Source organism: Salvelinus sp. IW2-2015, linkage group LG17 (genome assembly GCF_002910315.2).
Source record: "Salvelinus sp. IW2-2015 linkage group LG17, ASM291031v2, whole genome shotgun sequence".
Lineage (NCBI taxonomy): Eukaryota > Metazoa > Chordata > Actinopteri > Salmoniformes > Salmonidae > Salvelinus > Salvelinus sp. IW2-2015.
Genome location: NC_036857.1, coordinates 9462713 through 9479704, shown reverse-complemented (window position 1 = coordinate 9479704; position 16992 = coordinate 9462713). Strand labels below are relative to the sequence as shown.

At 41.6% G+C, this 16992-nt stretch overlaps 1 pseudogene; it reads right to left on the bottom strand.

The window, feature by feature from the left end:
* Positions 1 to 16992, bottom strand: part of LOC111976868 (nuclear pore membrane glycoprotein 210-like) — a 56890-nt pseudogene that overhangs the window by 19285 nt on the left and 20613 nt on the right.

Sequence of the window (16992 nt, the reverse complement as noted above, 5' to 3'; positions counted from 1 at the left end):
ATCAATAAGGGATCATAGCTTTCACCTAGATTCACCAGGTCAGTCTAATGGAAAGAGCAGTTCCTAATGTTTTGTATACTCAGTGTATATTTACAATAACTAAATGTTCAGCAATTAACTGGCATTTGGAGAACTTCACAAATGACAGGAAGACAAATTAGCATTTGTTCCAAAAGGTAAGCTGGAAAGACCTATTTGAAAGCATATGGAGATTCAAATAATCTTCACAACTGGAAATTATCCAGACATGATAAGGGTTTTGCAGAGGCCAGGGTTTTATCACAATAGTCCATATAACTGTAGAATCCAATTTACCTGGATCATTGCTGCGATTATCAGAGTCATTTTCCTGGGGATCAGTTTGAATGGTGGAAAGACCTAGAAAGACCGAAACAAATGACTGTCAACGACGTCATACACATGATTGGACAACAATGTTGAGTTCTTATGAAACCCTCCTACCTCTATTTTCTGAGGAGCAGATACAATCTTCCTTCCAGTTCTGGCTACTAGCATAGCAGAAACACTGGTCTGTCCAATAGCTAAGCCTTTGACCAGGAAGATAGCAGTGTCCTTCTCTGAGAGATCTGACAATGCTCTGGGGTAAACACAACATGAATGGTGAACTCGATGTCAACTTCACTGAAATGCAGGCATAATATACGTGCCGCAGTGCGTGCAGGAGTCATTCTGAATCTGTTTTTCCATGACCAGTTGCACAGACAGAGGCAATGTGACGGTGTGTGTTTAACAATATTTGCTCTAAGAAGAGAATATAACTTTATACTTATATGATCCAATCATGTAACGGTAACTTACTGCAGAGAGACGATGACAGAAGTTACACTGAGTTTCAAATTCATAAAGTGGAAATATTTGGCCAGGAAGGACTTCTTGTTGTCATCCAGAACCCTGACATGGGCTCTCCCAGATTGACCAATCTCCACCTGCAAGAAACAAGTCAATGTTGTGTTACTAGGAAAAGGACTATTTGGGGATCTAATTTAATTAGTAAAACAAAGTATATACGCAGCTACACTCAAATTCAAATTAGTTTAATTGGCATGAAAGGATCAACCAACATTCACAGCATCTTAATTCTATTTCCATTTCCTGAATACACACTTCACAGAAAACAAGGCTGTCCTGTTCCATGGCAAACCAGTGATACACAACCTTTGGAATTTCAGCATGACACCATTTATTTATAAGGGCTAGTCAGACCAGAGGAATGTGTGAGAGATAACAGGGATTATAGTCAAGTTGGGTGTCTGCCCTGCAGGATAAAGTATTGAGGCTGGCCACTGACCTTGTCAACCACTCGGACATAAACCTCCAGGATGTCTGAGATGTGGACCGTAGCCGTAGCAGGGGCTGGGAAGGCCAGGCAGAGGTCATGAACCATCACCTGCACCGCCCCCGGCTGGACTGGAAGCACCTGGAGAGACCACAGTGATTAAAGGTTTTATATGACATGTTTTCACTGAACTTGTCTTTGTGTTAAAACAAAGGCAGAAGGATGTCCTGGTGCTTTCATCAATGCTGCATTCATTCAGAGTATCACGTAATTTACAATAGCATTAGAAAGTAAAATGTTAAGTGACCAAAAGAGGTGTAAGACCTAGGAAGGCAGTTATACAACATCACATCAGACAAATATGTAACCATGGTATGCTGATCCTATAGAAGTACATTCAAAAACAGAGTGGTATGTTCAGCAGCATTGTCCTTCTGAGCGTTCCATGTTTCTCCTCACCTCAGCAGATCCCTGGGCCTCTTTGTGCACCACGTATGCTATCCCTCCAACACTGGTGTTGACAAAGAAATACCCAGATCCCTCCCACAGGGCCAGGTCAGCCTGGAGGCACAGCAGGAGAAGCCATAGATGAAAGCGTGATACCACAATGGACAAGATGACAAAGAAGAAGCCCAAGGCCCATCACAGTATCAGCTGAAATGTACTGTAGCCCATGAAGTGTAACATCAATACATTGTGGTTCACATGCTTTTCACATCATAGGCCACAAGTAATAATAGTGAGATAATCCATACTGATAAAACCTTGTGATGAAGGGCCGCTGTGTGTAATATTTCAAGGCATCATAATCCAGTGCTATCATCTAGATGGTATCTGTGAGCCGTCAGTGATACGGAGGGAGACTGAATGAGGGGTTTACATGGCAGGTAGTGACCTCAGTAAGAGGATTACAGCGCGTGAGACGGGTCAAAGGTCAGACAGGATTAAAATAGTGGCCAGTGAGGGAAGAGTGGAAGACCATAGAAATGGGATACATGGAGCAGATATCACTTTTGACAGTGACGGATGGGATGGGTCACATTGTGTTCTGTCAGCTCTATAACTTACATTTCTATCTATTTCTTCTGAACATTTCACACAGACCCCAGTTCTTACCCACACGTTAGGGTGGTTGTATATGGTGACGGCTTCAGGACTGACTGTCAAGTCCTCCACCAATAGGAGCTCCAGAGTGGCTGAGACAGGGGTCAGAGGGTCAAACTGCCAGGAAGAGGGAGATAAAACAGGACGGGTGCCATGGTTACAGGTGTAAATGTCATGCCTACAGAGAAACAACAAGATGAGATTACCCTACATGACGGTGTTCTTACAAAGTTGAGTGAAATCATAGTGTTAATGTAAACGGCTAAATTAATATTATATATAATATTTGTACAGTTCTTTGAAGATCTGACTTTTGCCTATCGTGTCTTGTTTAGTTATCGCAACCTCTAAACTGATTAAAAGGTTTATTTTCTGTGGTCACAGAGACTTATTCAGCCAATGGCATTCTTCCTTTTATTTATTTGAACCTTTATTTAACTAGGCAAGAACAAATTCTTATTTACAATGACGGCATACAAAAAGGTCTGCTGCGGGGGCTGGGATTAAAATGTTTTAAAAATGTAGGACAAAACACACATCACGGCAAGAGAGACACCACAACCCAACATAAAGAGACCTAAGACAACAACATAGCATGGCAGCAAGACATGACAACACAGCATGGTAGCAGCAGAACATGGTACAAACATTATTGGGCACAGACAACAGCACAAAGGGCAAGAAGGTAGCGACAACAATACATCATACAAAAAGCAGCCACAAATGTCAGTAAGAGTGTCCATGATTCTGAATGAAGAGATGGACATAAAATTGTCCAGTTTGAGTGTTTGTTGCAGCTCGTTCCAGTCGCTAGCTGCAGCGAACTGAAGAGGAGTGACCCAGGGATGTGCGTGCTTTGGGGACCTTTAACAGAATGTGACTGGCAGAACGGGTGTTGCATGTAGAGGATGAGGGCTGCAGTAGGTATCTCAGATAGCCAGTCACAGGAGGAAGTGAAAAAGACTAAAAATGAACACAACAGCTCTCAAATTAGTTTCTTGTCTAACCACATCAGATAAAAGGTGTTTCTTCTCTGCTATAGGTTGTGTTTCTGTCTTACCGGACTGAGAACCTTAGCAGCCTCAATGTGGGGGACCTGGTAACCCAGAGCTGTTACTGTTATAGCAGTAATCCCAGACTGGTGGTGGACAAGGACCGCCTGACAGACAAGATGACATTTCTGTTGGTCAAAGCTATTGAAATAGCCTGCAAAAACCTGGTATTTCAGATTAAAGAATTACGACAAATGAAAACAAGGATACCATCATGAGCATGATCAAAGCCGTACCATGAAGTCTCTTCTGTTTGTTGCTGTCCTCTAGTAGTTCCAGTTCCATAGGCATGGTGGGCTCAATGCTGGCCAGGGACACCTTGGTCGACTCCCAGACGATACTCAGAGAACTGAAGTTGTCAAACTTCCTGCCTTGCTGGTCAAAGGCAGCCAGGTCAAGCACAGGGTTGCGGTAGTTTGAGACAGGCACCTGCAACAAATAATGTTCCAATGTAGTTCTCTTTCTATGTTACAGTAAACATAGAATCACTGTGTAAAATGTAGTCTGTGAGGCAGACATTCAATTTAATACACTTTATTTATCCCCTCATGAGCAATTAAGGACAAACTTGACATGACCTTGGGTCTTTAGTTTATTTTTGTCTCGCTAGCTCCTATGGCAAATGTGTTTGTATGTGTGCTGTATCAACACTGCCTGCTTCACTCTCTTTTCCTCACCAGTTGTTTGTTCTGTTGCAGCAGAGGGCAGGTGAGGTCCAGCTGGGGACTGGTGTACACAGGCACCAAGGTGAGGCGAGAGGTAGGGGCGCACACAAACTTCACCACCGCCGGCTCCACCGCAGGATAGGGATTGGTCAGATTGGGCTGGTTCCCCACGGTTACTGCCAATACCTAGAAAGATGGTTATAACACGTTTATTACCTGTTCATAACACACATATTACTTGTTTGTCACAATTTAATCTACAGTGCATCTTAAAGAGCTAGAAAGTCTGTTTAAAGCCCAGGGTACTGAACAAGTAGGTACCGAACAAGGAAAAGCCCATTCCCTCACCTGTTCTCCTATGGCTCTACAGGTGGCTCTGACCCAGTGTCGGAGGTAGCTACGGGACCTTCAGTTTCCGGAAGAACTTGGAGGGCTCTAGAATCCATGGCTTGGGGCCGCCCTCAAACAGCATGACCTTAGAGGAGCCCAGGGTCACCAAGGCAACAGAGGCAGGGTCCACAGCCTGGACAGGACAACAGGTAAAGCACAGGTTAGTGAATGGAGAAGTGGTATATTTTGTAGTCAAATTATATTTCATGAAGCACATGTACTGCTGGTCTGCCTCCACATTTGTTAGATGTCTTTCAGATAAAGCCCTGAGGTCACTGCCAATCCTAAATGATTAAACTCCAGGAGGTTTTTCAACCCTCTCTGGGGAGAGTGGATGAATGTGTTCAAGTCAGACAGCCAAACTGGGTCAAGGAGGTAGACAGACAACATGGTGAAAGGTTGGTAAATGCTACAATATTTATGAGGGGAGCGTGAACTGCCAGAGCCGAGCCGTAGTTCTCGGAGTAAGAGTAATGACAAGTATGCCCAACTTGTTTCTCTTTACATCCCAAAATAAAACAATTTCCTGTTAGTGTCCTGAGCACTGTCTTAGCATGCACTCAGGTTAATGGGATGAAAACCCATGGGCATGGAATAGAGTATGCATAACAGAATGATGCATACATGGGAATGGAGATGGCGCTCTCCATAATGACTCTTAGCTTGACATAAATTGTCTATTCTATGGCCGAGTTGACATCAATTCCATTCCAGTGCAATACTTGAGACAAAGCAGCAGGAAGAACTACATCAGTGTATCCAGTGCATGAGGGCATTATTACAAATGCACAGAACACTGAGGAAACCCAGGAAGAGGTTCTTTAACACAAGCCCATCCTTGCTCTTCTGTACTGATTGCAGAGAGAGAAAGAACGTGTGTGTGTGTGTGTGTTGTATTGTGAAAGTGTGTGTAAGTGTGAATAGGTGTGTGTGTGTGTGTGTCCCAATCTTGCTGATTAAGAGAAAGGCTAATTGCTGCTCTGGGGAGAGTTGGCGAGGGGAGTGACCGAAGATCATTGGGCAGACTTTAGACAGGATCATTCACAACACAGAGCACAGGTAAAGGACCACTCATCAGGGTGTCGGTGCAGGGGTTAAACATTTTTTATAAATACAAAAGTAGGAAACACAGAAATCTTATGATGCAAAATGTCTTATGATGCAAAATGCATTATACGGGGATGATTGCTGTATTTTGAAAGTTACATATCTTGAAAACTTGATTGCTGACAAGCAAAACATTTTGGGACTATGTCAACAATAGACTAATGAAACAAAAACCAAAATACCGTTTTTGATTAGAATCTTCCTTTAAATAACACTATTTTTGTGAACAAATGTTTCATTTTATCATTATAACAATGCAAGTACAAACGAGAAAATCGTTTTTGGGAAATCTGGTGCAGCTCAAGTCTACTACATAACCCACAATGCAAAGCTCTCTCTCTGGGCTGGCTGCTAGCTAGCTAGAAAAAGATGGCTACACACAATAATACCAAAGTCAATATCAGCATGTGAAGTAGCTAGCTTAGCTGTAAAAATCGTCTAAAACTGCACTATCAATTTAGAAGTCTTACTTCATTAGGAGTTCAACTTGCAGTTTATCTCTGTTACTGAGCTATAAACTGTGTCTCTGCACAGTAATGCTGCTTTCCCACATAAATACTTTTGAGGAGATGGGAAACCCCATTAGAAACGTACTAACGCCCATCGTGTATGTTACCCATGAGTCATCAATGGGTCACAGTGCATTCTGGGTGATTCTTGGACAAGGAGAACTCTCCTTCAAGGAGTCAATTGGGTACTAGCTCAAAAACCGAACAATAGCATGAATTCTGGGAACAAGTTGTACAATATTGCAAATATTTTCCAAGATGTGAGATAATTAACTTGTTCTCTGTAATATTGTATAGCCTTGGAATCGTGACATTAGGTACTTTCGAGGAAAAGAATCAGGTTTCTCAACTCATACCCTGACTTTGAGAAGGGATTGCGTGACGATTATCTTAGCAACCGTGTGACGAAGAATGACAACATGAATGTGATGGGTCGACAGTCAGTTGGGTGGGAAGTTTCACCATTCTTTGCCCAATGAGATTCCCATCTCCTCCTTTCTGTAATATCTCAGTTTCCCACAGACAGGGCGCATTGCGACATGGTACTTGGAGAAAGATTTTAGATTGAGCACATCTAAGAGAAATATGTACCTTGTCTTGACGATATAAACGAACGGATGTGTTCTAGACAGTATGCCCATACCATCTATTGGCTGATTTGGCGATCTGGAGTGGAGGTAATCGTTTTAAAAGCCTGAAATGTGATATGTTATCCCCCCATCTCCAGCGACGACAATTATGTAGCTATGACGCGTTCCTACATGGTGTCCAGATTTTCACATATGGACCACTTAGAAGTTAAATCATGGGGAAATGTTTTATTTTACCCACTGACAGAACATAGGCTTTCACCAAATTGACAGGAGTTTCATGATTTTTTATATCTGGGAATGGATTACCCCCTTTAACCTTAAGTTTCTTTGTGTGCCTTCGATAGGGGAAAAGATTTAAGTAAACCAATATGAAATCCATGTGTGTGAATAGGCCATGCCCTCAGGTACAGGTAGGGGGGCATAGACTCACTTTGAGTGGTGGGTAGGTAGCGATGGTGATCTTGGCACTGAGGTAGACATTGCCGTGGGTGTAGCTGACCGTTAGGGCTGTGTATCCTGTGGCTAGAGCCTGGGCCCTTACCCCACTGCAGAGGTTCTGCCCTGTAGCCAGTCTACCTGTAGGGAAGGAAGGAGAGGGGGAGAAAGAGAGAGAGCGAGAGTCATATGGCTGCAATCCCAGTCCTAGAGGACCAAATTCTGCCATCTTTCATACACATCTCTTATCCAACACAGACACACAACAGACAACAATATGTCCCAGGCAAGCAATAAAATGTATCAAGGAAGGCAATTGAAGTGGTAGATCTTATGTTCTTCCGTGGATCAAGAGAGCTTTGAGGGAAATTAAAACCATATTGCCAATATGAGAAGGATAAACTAAACACTACAGAGGGTCTTTGTGAAGGCTCCGCCCCTCAGCTAGGTACATTAAAAAAAAGGGGGGGAAAAGTCATTTAGCAGAAGCTCTTATCCAGAGCAACTTACAGGAGCAATTAGGGTTTAAGTGCCTTGCTCAAGGGCATAGACAGATTTTTCACCTAGTCGGCTCGTAACCTTTTTCGGTTAATGTTTGGAAACATGTTAACATCGACTAACTAGTGCAGTTGATAAAGATGTAAGATATGTAACTATACAATTCACTGCATTGACCAGTGATCCTTCACATCCTGTAAAATGAGTTAGGGGAGGGCTATACAGTCTCACCTTCATCGTTCCATAGTGCATTGGGTTGCGGACATCATGGGCGTATACCACACTGACGCCAATGTCACTGACGGTCGTCATCACTCCTTTCACTGTCACCGACGCAACAGCTAGGTTAGAGGAGGACCAGCTGAAATTCCCACTGCCTCCAGCTGCCTGGGACACAATGCAACATGGGTAAATATTGACACAGTCTGTAATACATCAAATTCGAGAGACACTCCAACTTGTATCTGTCATTCTAAGCCAGTGTCTGGACTTATACAAATGAGTAGGTAGTTATAAGAAGTAACAAAAGAAGATTCACAAAATGTCTACATTTAAAATTATACATAAACACAGAACTTGACGGAAGTGAAGTGTAATTCATTGTGGCTGATGTGAGAGTTTCTACTGCATGAATTCCAACAGAAATAACAGTGAACATATGTTGTATTTAACAGGGACAAATACCTGTATTGTGGTAGGCTCCAACCTTGGGCTGCCATGGAAATGTGAGGATACTGGGACTGAGGACTATGGGATTGTAGATTTCTACATCCTGTTCATTGTGGACTGGGTTTGCCAGCTCATGGACTCCTCCATCCTAGAACACAAACACAACCTTGTTACGACATAGCCAGGCTGTTTCTAACTAATGATCATGATCTCTCACAATTCAATAAGATCGCATAAAGTATTAAAAGTAAGATAACAAAAAAATAAATAATCTGCAAATAAACTAATCCAAGGTTTCTACAAAACTCACTTGATCCACTACAGATTTGAGTGTAGCATCAATTAGTGTTAGCCCGTTGTTCAAAGCCTTGACACGGTGGTAGGACCCATTCAGGGAGGACTCTAGAATCTCAAAGTACTCATCTGGAAACACAGCTTCGATCCGGATGTTCTGCAAGCACAAACAATCAAGATAGTAGCATTTAAAAATACAGAGGGGAATGAGAGTGAAGAACTGTTTTAAAGGCCCAGTGCAGTCTAAAAGCGTGATTTTCCTACGATTTATATATATTTCCATACTATTAGGTTGGAATAATACTGAAATTGTGAAAATTATGATAACGCCCTTTTAATGTAAGAGCTGTTTGAAAAGAACGCCATCATTTCTGTAGTTTTGGCCTGCCTGGGAACATCACCAGGCGGTAAATTAGTTAATAGACCATTAAGAAAGCTCTCTGCCAACAACAGGTAATTTCCCTTTTTCCCCCTCCCCACTCAAACCACTCCCAGACAGTCCTAACAAGATTCTTGCTTGTAAAATTGCTCATTGCTATGAAGCCATTTTTGTATATTTTTGACCATTTTAATTGAAAACATTCGCAGTACGGTATCTAATTGTTACCCAGAAATCATTTGATATTGAGATTTTAAAAAGCGCTGCATTGGACCTTTTAAAGTGTGTAAAAAAGCTAACCATTAAAGAGAGGACAGTGCATACAATCTGGCTAAGATGATAACATAGCAAAATCTTCCTTTCCAGTATTTGAATGTCTCCAGCTATAGTTCAGTCTACAGTTGATTAGACATCAAGAGGGATATGCCATACAAAAAATCTAGTTTCCATTTTATAAGAGGGAGAAGACAAATATAACAAACAATGGTGTAGAATTAAGACAACTTAGGCTGAGCTTACATCAGATAAGTAAATCCTATTGCTTGACTTGTCAAACACTTCGATAAGGATATCATACACTCGTCCTGTTTCTAGAACCCAGCTCTCTACAGGATTCATCTTAAATCCTGGTAGTAAAAGAGAAAAGCAAAACAAGTTATAATTTGACGTGAAACAGGATATGTAGTTCAGAAATCACTCAATAACTAACAATGGTTTACTTTAAATGCTTCACTAATGCACAAGGATGAACAAAACGCATGCAACCATACCCAAGTATCCCGGTTCCACAACATACAGAGTCCCGTTGGGCATGCAAGACACCCCTTGCATGCGAAGGCCTGAGCAATTGTTAAGGACAATAAAGTTGGGTTATACAAAGAGGCATACAGGGACCATTTTAAACACAGTTTAAATCTTGTGTTTGTCAAATGCACAATACAACCTGCTGGGATAAGTCTTAAGTAGTGAGCTTTAGCTAGACATGTCCCCCCCCCCCCAGACTGTCAAGTCCTGTTATATTACTGCCTGTCTCTGCAATCCACTGAGAATGATATGAGAGAACGGAACACTCAACTTATCTAATCATTAATCCCTACATACACACCATTCATGGTACACACCATTCATGGTACACACCATTCATGGTACACACCATTCATGGTACACACCATTCATGGTACACACCATTGCATGTCATTACATTAAAATAAACCAGTGGTTCCCCAACTTTTCACACGGTCCCCCTTCCATCATCGGGGAACATCCCACGCACATTTTTTTTTGCCATTTAAAAACGAAATTCCTGCAATTCTACACATTTTTGCCATGGGGCGGATATATATATATTTTTAAGTGTTAAAGCTAACTTCCTGCAATTTGACATATTTTGCCATTAGTGACTCAAACATTACAACAAAATCAATGGGCTTAAAAACATTAGCTGTCATGGACTAGTTGATCTGAACATTTCTTATAAATAGCTCTCCAAGGTCTGCCATGACAAGAGGAAACTGCTGATGCACTACACAATGTATTTTAGATTTGTTTTAGTTGCTGCTAATTACCAACTAATGTTAGAGCAGTGTAGAGGAGTCTCAGACCTAAACTAATCAAGATCATATGAAGTGTATGTTGTCTTAAAAAGGATACTCTTGTGATAAAGCAGCACGTTGATGTGTCCCAGCTGCAGGGCGTTAACAGTGGAGGTGCTCTGGTCCAGACTAGCCACAGCCAGGTCAGTGTTTCCATCAGCACCAGCCACACTGTCCTGGAGGTGCAGCTCATGTTGATCACAGGTCATGGAGAACTCTGGAACACATTACCCTGGGTCAGCGCTTCATGATTTGTCTTCCTTAACTATTTAACTATACCTGAACTGTGATATGAATACCATCTAATCATTATTGATACTACATTATTGTATCCAATGACACAATTCAATACTTTTCTAGACACCCTTTTTTGTGACTATTGTCGTTACATCATTGGATTTGTAATTTCATAGAATGATAAGTTCAGACCCACCTGTGATCTTTCCCTGTCTGATCTTCTGGACCTTGTATTGGATGGATGTGCCCACCAGCAGGTAGACATCACATGCAGGGCTCAGCAGGATGTTCTCCAGAATCAGCAGTTTTACCTCTGCTGCACCTACATTCTTTGTGAAGGGTAGATATCATAGTTAAAGCACGGCGTACAAACGGCACATGCCATTTTCTACATCGAGAAACCAGATCAACTCCATTGCAGTATGATTCACACGCCATCAATAGCTACCAACCCTCAAAGGCACGCCTTTAATCAAATGTTTAATCTAAACTCTAGATCACATTTACTCCACACACAGAAACACATACAAAGCTCTCCCTCCATTTGGCAAATATGACCATAACTTAATCTTCCTGATTCTTGCTTACAAGTAAAACCTCTAACAGGAAGTACCAGTGACACGCTCAATTCGGAAGTGGGCCAATGAAGCGAATGCTAAGCTACAGGACTGTTTTGCTAGCACAGACTGGAATATGTTCTGGGGTTCATCCGATGGCATTAAGCAGTTTACCCCATCAGTTACCGGCTTCATTAATAAGTGCATCAATGACAACGTCCCCACAGTCACTGTACATACATATCCCAACCAGAAGCCATGGATTACAGGCAACATCTGGACTGAGCTAAAGGCTAGAGCTGCCACTTTAAAGGAGCGGGACACTAACCCGGATGCTGATAAGAAAGCCGGTGTGAGTAAGACCTTTAAACAGGTTAACATTCAAGGCCAGATGCACTGACCAGCTGGCAAGTGTCTTCACTGACATTTTCAACCTCTCCCTGACCCAGTCTATAATACCTACATCTTTCAAGCAGACCACCATCGTCCTAAGGCAGGGCAATATGGCCTTAAAATCATCTTGATTTTTTAAATTTATGGGCGATTCACGAGATATCTCCTATCCAGTGCATTCGGAGAGTATTCAGACCCCATTGTCCACATTTTGTTACGTTACAGCCTTATTCTAAGATGGAGTCAATTGAGAATTTTAAAAATGTATAATAATCTACACACAATACCCCATAATGACAAAGTAAAAAGAGTTTTGTAGAAATTTTTACAAATTTATGAAAAATAAATAAATAAATAAAAATAACCTTTACTCAGTACTTTGTTGAAGAACCTTTGGCAGCAATTACAGCCTCGAGTCTTCTTGGGTATGACGCAACAAGCTAGGCACACCTGTATTTGGGGAGTTTCTCCAATTCTTTTCTGCAGATCCTCTCATGCTCCGTCAGGTTGGAGGGGAGCTGCACAGCTTTTTTCAGGTCTCTCCAGAGATGTTCAAGTCCGGACACTAGCTGGCCTACTCAAGGACGTTCAGAGACCTGAATCCCCTCCTGCGTTGTCTTAGCTGTGTACTGAGGGTCGTTGTCCTGTTGGAAGTTTAACTTTTGCCCCAGTCTGAGGTCCTGAGTGTTCTGGAGCAGGTTTTCATCAAGGATCTCTCTGTACTTTGCTCCGTTCATCTTTCCCTCGATCCTGACTAGTCTCCCAGTCCCTGCCGCTGAAAACATCCCCACAGCATGATGCTGCCACCACCATGCTTCACCGTAGGGATGGTGCCAGGTTTCCTCCAGACGTGATGCTTGGCATTCAGGCCAAAGAGTTCAATCTTGGTTTCATCAAACCAGAGAATCTTGTTTCGCATGGTCAGAGTCCTTTAGGTGCCTTTGGCAAACTCCAAGTGGGTTATCATGTGCCTTTTACTGAGGAGTGGCTTCCGTCTGGCCACTCTACCATAAAGGCCTAATTGGTGGAGTGCTGCAGAGATGGTTGTCCTTCTGGAAGGTTCTCCCATCTCCACAGAGGATCTCTGGAGCTCTGTCAGAGTGACCATCAGGTTCTTGTTCACATCCCTGACCAAGGCCCTTCTCCCCCGATTGCTCAGTTTGGCCGGGCGGCCAGCTCTGGGAAGAGTGTTGGTGGTTCCAAACTTCTTCCATTTAAGAATGATGGTGGCCACTGTTCTTGGGGACCTTCAATGCTGCAGAAATGTTTTGGTACCCTTCTGCAGATCTATGCCTCGACATAATCCTGTCTCAGAGCTCTATGGACAATTCCTTTGACCTCATGGCTTGGTTTTTGTTCTGACATGCACAGTCAACTATGGTACCTTATATAGATGTATGTGCCTTTCCAAATCATGTCCAATCAATTGAATTTACCACAGGTGGACTGCAATCAAAATGTAGAAACATCTCAAGGGGGATCAATGGAAACAGGTCTCATAACAAAGGATCGGAATAGTTATGTAAATTAGCTCTTTCAAATGATCTGTTTTTGTTTAGTTTTTTTAGCAAAATGATCTAAAAACCTTTTTTCGCTTTGTCATTATGGGGTATTTTGTGTAGATTGAGAACATTTTTATTTAATACATTTTAGAATAAGGCTGTAACGTAACAAAATGTGGAAAAAGTTAAGGGGTCTGAATACTTTCTGAATGCACTGTTCATCTCAATTTTTAAAAATGTTCTAAATAAGCTTTGTTGCACAGTTAAAAAGGTCAATACACTGCAGCTTCATTAAATAGTACCCGCAAAACACCAGTCTCAATGGCAACAGTGAAGACGTGACTCCGGGATGCTGGCCTTCTAGGCAGAGTTGCAAAGAAAAAGCCATATCTCAGACTGGCCAATAAAAATTTAAGATGGGCAAAAGAACAGACACTGGACAGAGGAACTCTGCCTAGAAGGCCAGCATCCTGGAGTCGCATCTTCACTTTTGAAGTTGAGACTGGTGTTTTGCGGGTACTATTTAATGAAGCTCCCAGTTGAGGACTTGTGAGGCGTCTGTTTCTCAAACTAGACACTCTAATGTACTTGTCCTCTTGCTCAGTTGTGCACCGGGGCCTCCCACTCTATTCTGGTTAGGGCCAGTTTGCTCTATTCTGTGAAGGGAGTAGTATACAGCGTTGTACGAGAGCTTCAGTTTCTTGGCAATTTCTAGCATGGAATAGCCTTCATTTCTCAGAACAAGAATAGACTGACGAGTTTCAGAAGAAAGTTATTTGTTTCTGGCCATTTTGAGCCTGTAATCGAACCCACAAATGCTGATGCTCCAGATACTCAACTAGTCTAAAGAAGGCCAGTTTTATTGCTTCTTTAATCAGAACAACAGTTTTCAGCTGTGCTAACATAATTGCAAAAGGGTTTTCTAATGATCAATTAGCCTTTTAAAATGATCAACTTTTATTAGCTAACACAACGTGCCATTGGAACACTGGAGTGATGTTTGCTGATAGTGGGCCTCTGTACGCCTATGTAGATATTCCATAACAAATCAGCCGTTTCCAGCTACAATAGTCATTTACAACATTAATGTTGTCGTGTCTTTGGCTATGCCGGATTAAGTGATATGACATGCTATTCTATAAAATCGTTTCTCCGTAATTAATATTACCTGATTGAGCTAATCATGTAAATGTAATTAACTAGAGAGTCGGGGCACCACGAAGGAATATTTATAGAGCTGTTATCTTCCGAATAAACTCTTAAAGACCTAGTAATATTTTACATCAATAGCAGTCAATATTAATCGTCACCTTAATTCAGTCTCATCTGAAAGTTGTAAATTCTTGGTTATCTTCACGAACCCTGGCTAACAAGTTGAATCAGCAATACAAAATTGGGTTTAATTATTTATTTACTAAATACCTAACTAATCACACAGAATTACATATACACAGAATGAATCATACCTTGATTACAAATTACGTCATAAAGGAAAACGTCCCTAGCGGGCGGAACAGATATGACAGCTGGTTACACAAAAGAAAAAGGGGCTGGGTTTGAGTGAAAGAGCGGGAAGACCGAGGAACAATGGCGAAGCTGTGCAATCGTAAATACAGTATCTTATGCATTCTAAATTACCGCCCATTTGGAAAAGGAAAATGCAATAAATATTTACTCTGAGCTGCGCTTCGGTAGGTTGGTGGTAGATGGGAGGCCGTGTTGCCCAACCGAGTCCTTTGTCCTTTGAAGAATGTCTCTGGTGGTAAATTGGATACGTTGTAGTAACGTCGTTGTGTGGTAGACGGGATACTCTGTCTGTTCTTTCATAGCCCTCGTTTGCAGCTGCTGTTGCTAACTCAACGGCTAGGAGGTATCACTTCTGTAGTGAATAAGAGTTCAAAGTACCATACCATTCGCAACCAAAGCTCACGCTGAGTTTGGCTTAGTTCTGTAGTTGACATGTTAGTCCTTTTAATGCAAAGGCTGCAGACCTCACGTACTTGGAACAGGAGGTTACATTTTCGTCAAGGCTTTATATAGTGGAGCGAGAAGGGTGTGTCTGAAAAGTTTATAACCCATGTCTCTTCACAGGGGCGGGCCACTGGTTGAGCAGAGCCCTAACCTTATGAAAACCCAAATCTCTCATTTGGAAGCTAAAATGACATTTAATCTCTTCACCAATAATTTTATATTCAAACATTTAAATTGAACAACAATTCCATGTGACTCCGATAACTACAATGTGCAGACTTTCCACTGTAGAGTTTATGTCATCCTATCATTGATGAGAATGTCCCAGATTACAACCGAACTGACATAATATACATTAAGTACCACCGCATATGTTCAACTGGTCGGATTACCAGAATATAGTTCATTTCCCCCCACCTTTCTGATGTTCCCAGAATCTCTATGTTAACCAAGGGGTTTTCAAATTTACACATCCATGTAGGTAGAGAGAGGAAAAAAGGGGGGGGGGGGGTATTTATGACTGTCATAAACCTACCCCCAGCCAACGTCATGACAATGTCTACACTATTTCTGATCAATTTGATGTTATTTTAATGGACAACAAAATTGATTTTCTTTCAAGAACAAGGACATTTCTAAGTGATGCTAAACTTTTGAACAGTAGTGTATATGTATAGTACATAGCTACTCAATTACCTCGTACTGTATATAGCCATGACATTTACTGTGTATTTATTCCTCGTGTCACTATTTCTATTTATCTAATCTTTACTCTGCATGGTTGGATATGGACCCGTAAGTAAGCATTTCACCTTTACTCTAGACCTGTTGTCTACAAAGCATGTGACAAATACAATTTCATTTAGTCAACTTTGCATCATTACATTTACATTTCAGTCATTTAGCAGACTCTTATCCGGAGCAACTTACAGTAGTAATTAGGTTAAGTGCCTTGCTCAAGGGCACGTCGGCAGATTTTTCACCTAGTCGGCTCGGGCTTTCGAATCAGCAACCTTTCAGTTACTGGCCCAACACTCTTAACAGCTAGGCTACCTATAATTGACTGTTCTACAACATCGCACAGTGGTACTGTCATCTCTTGACTAATATTAGGTCCATCTTATGACCCTGGGATTTTTTAATTTTCAGACGGGTGACCTCATAGCAAACAGGTCATCACCTGGCAACGGTCCAGATGGCGTAAAGGCGTAAAGGTAACGTAGGGTAATGGCGGGCTGAAGGGATTTATGTAGAGCACCTCAAGATAAAACATAATATTCGAATTATCTGCTAAATTAGACTAAAATATTAGCACTACATAATCTGGTGAGTGATAACTTCAATCTGGACAATAACACAAAACAAATTCTAAAAACTAGGAGACATTTATCAACAAATATTACGAAAGCGGCAACAAACAAACATGACGGAGAGTAAGACAGGGGAACCGATTACAAAACGTAAACGTGACTCTTCTACATACACTGATGATTTATATTTCTCACCACCGGGAATGGTAAAGGTTGAAACCGATCTGTTAAAATCAATAAATGACAAACTGGTATTCTTGAATTAGTTAGTAAGGATATAAAAGAGTTGAAGGCAAGCCTAGAGATGAGTGATGAAAAAGCTGCGACATTGGAGAAGGAAACGCACAAGCTAAAAGGATAGTCAATAAGATTGAAACCGAAATGATTGGAATTAAAAAGGAGAACACCGTTCTTTGAAAGAAGCCTTACTGGACATAC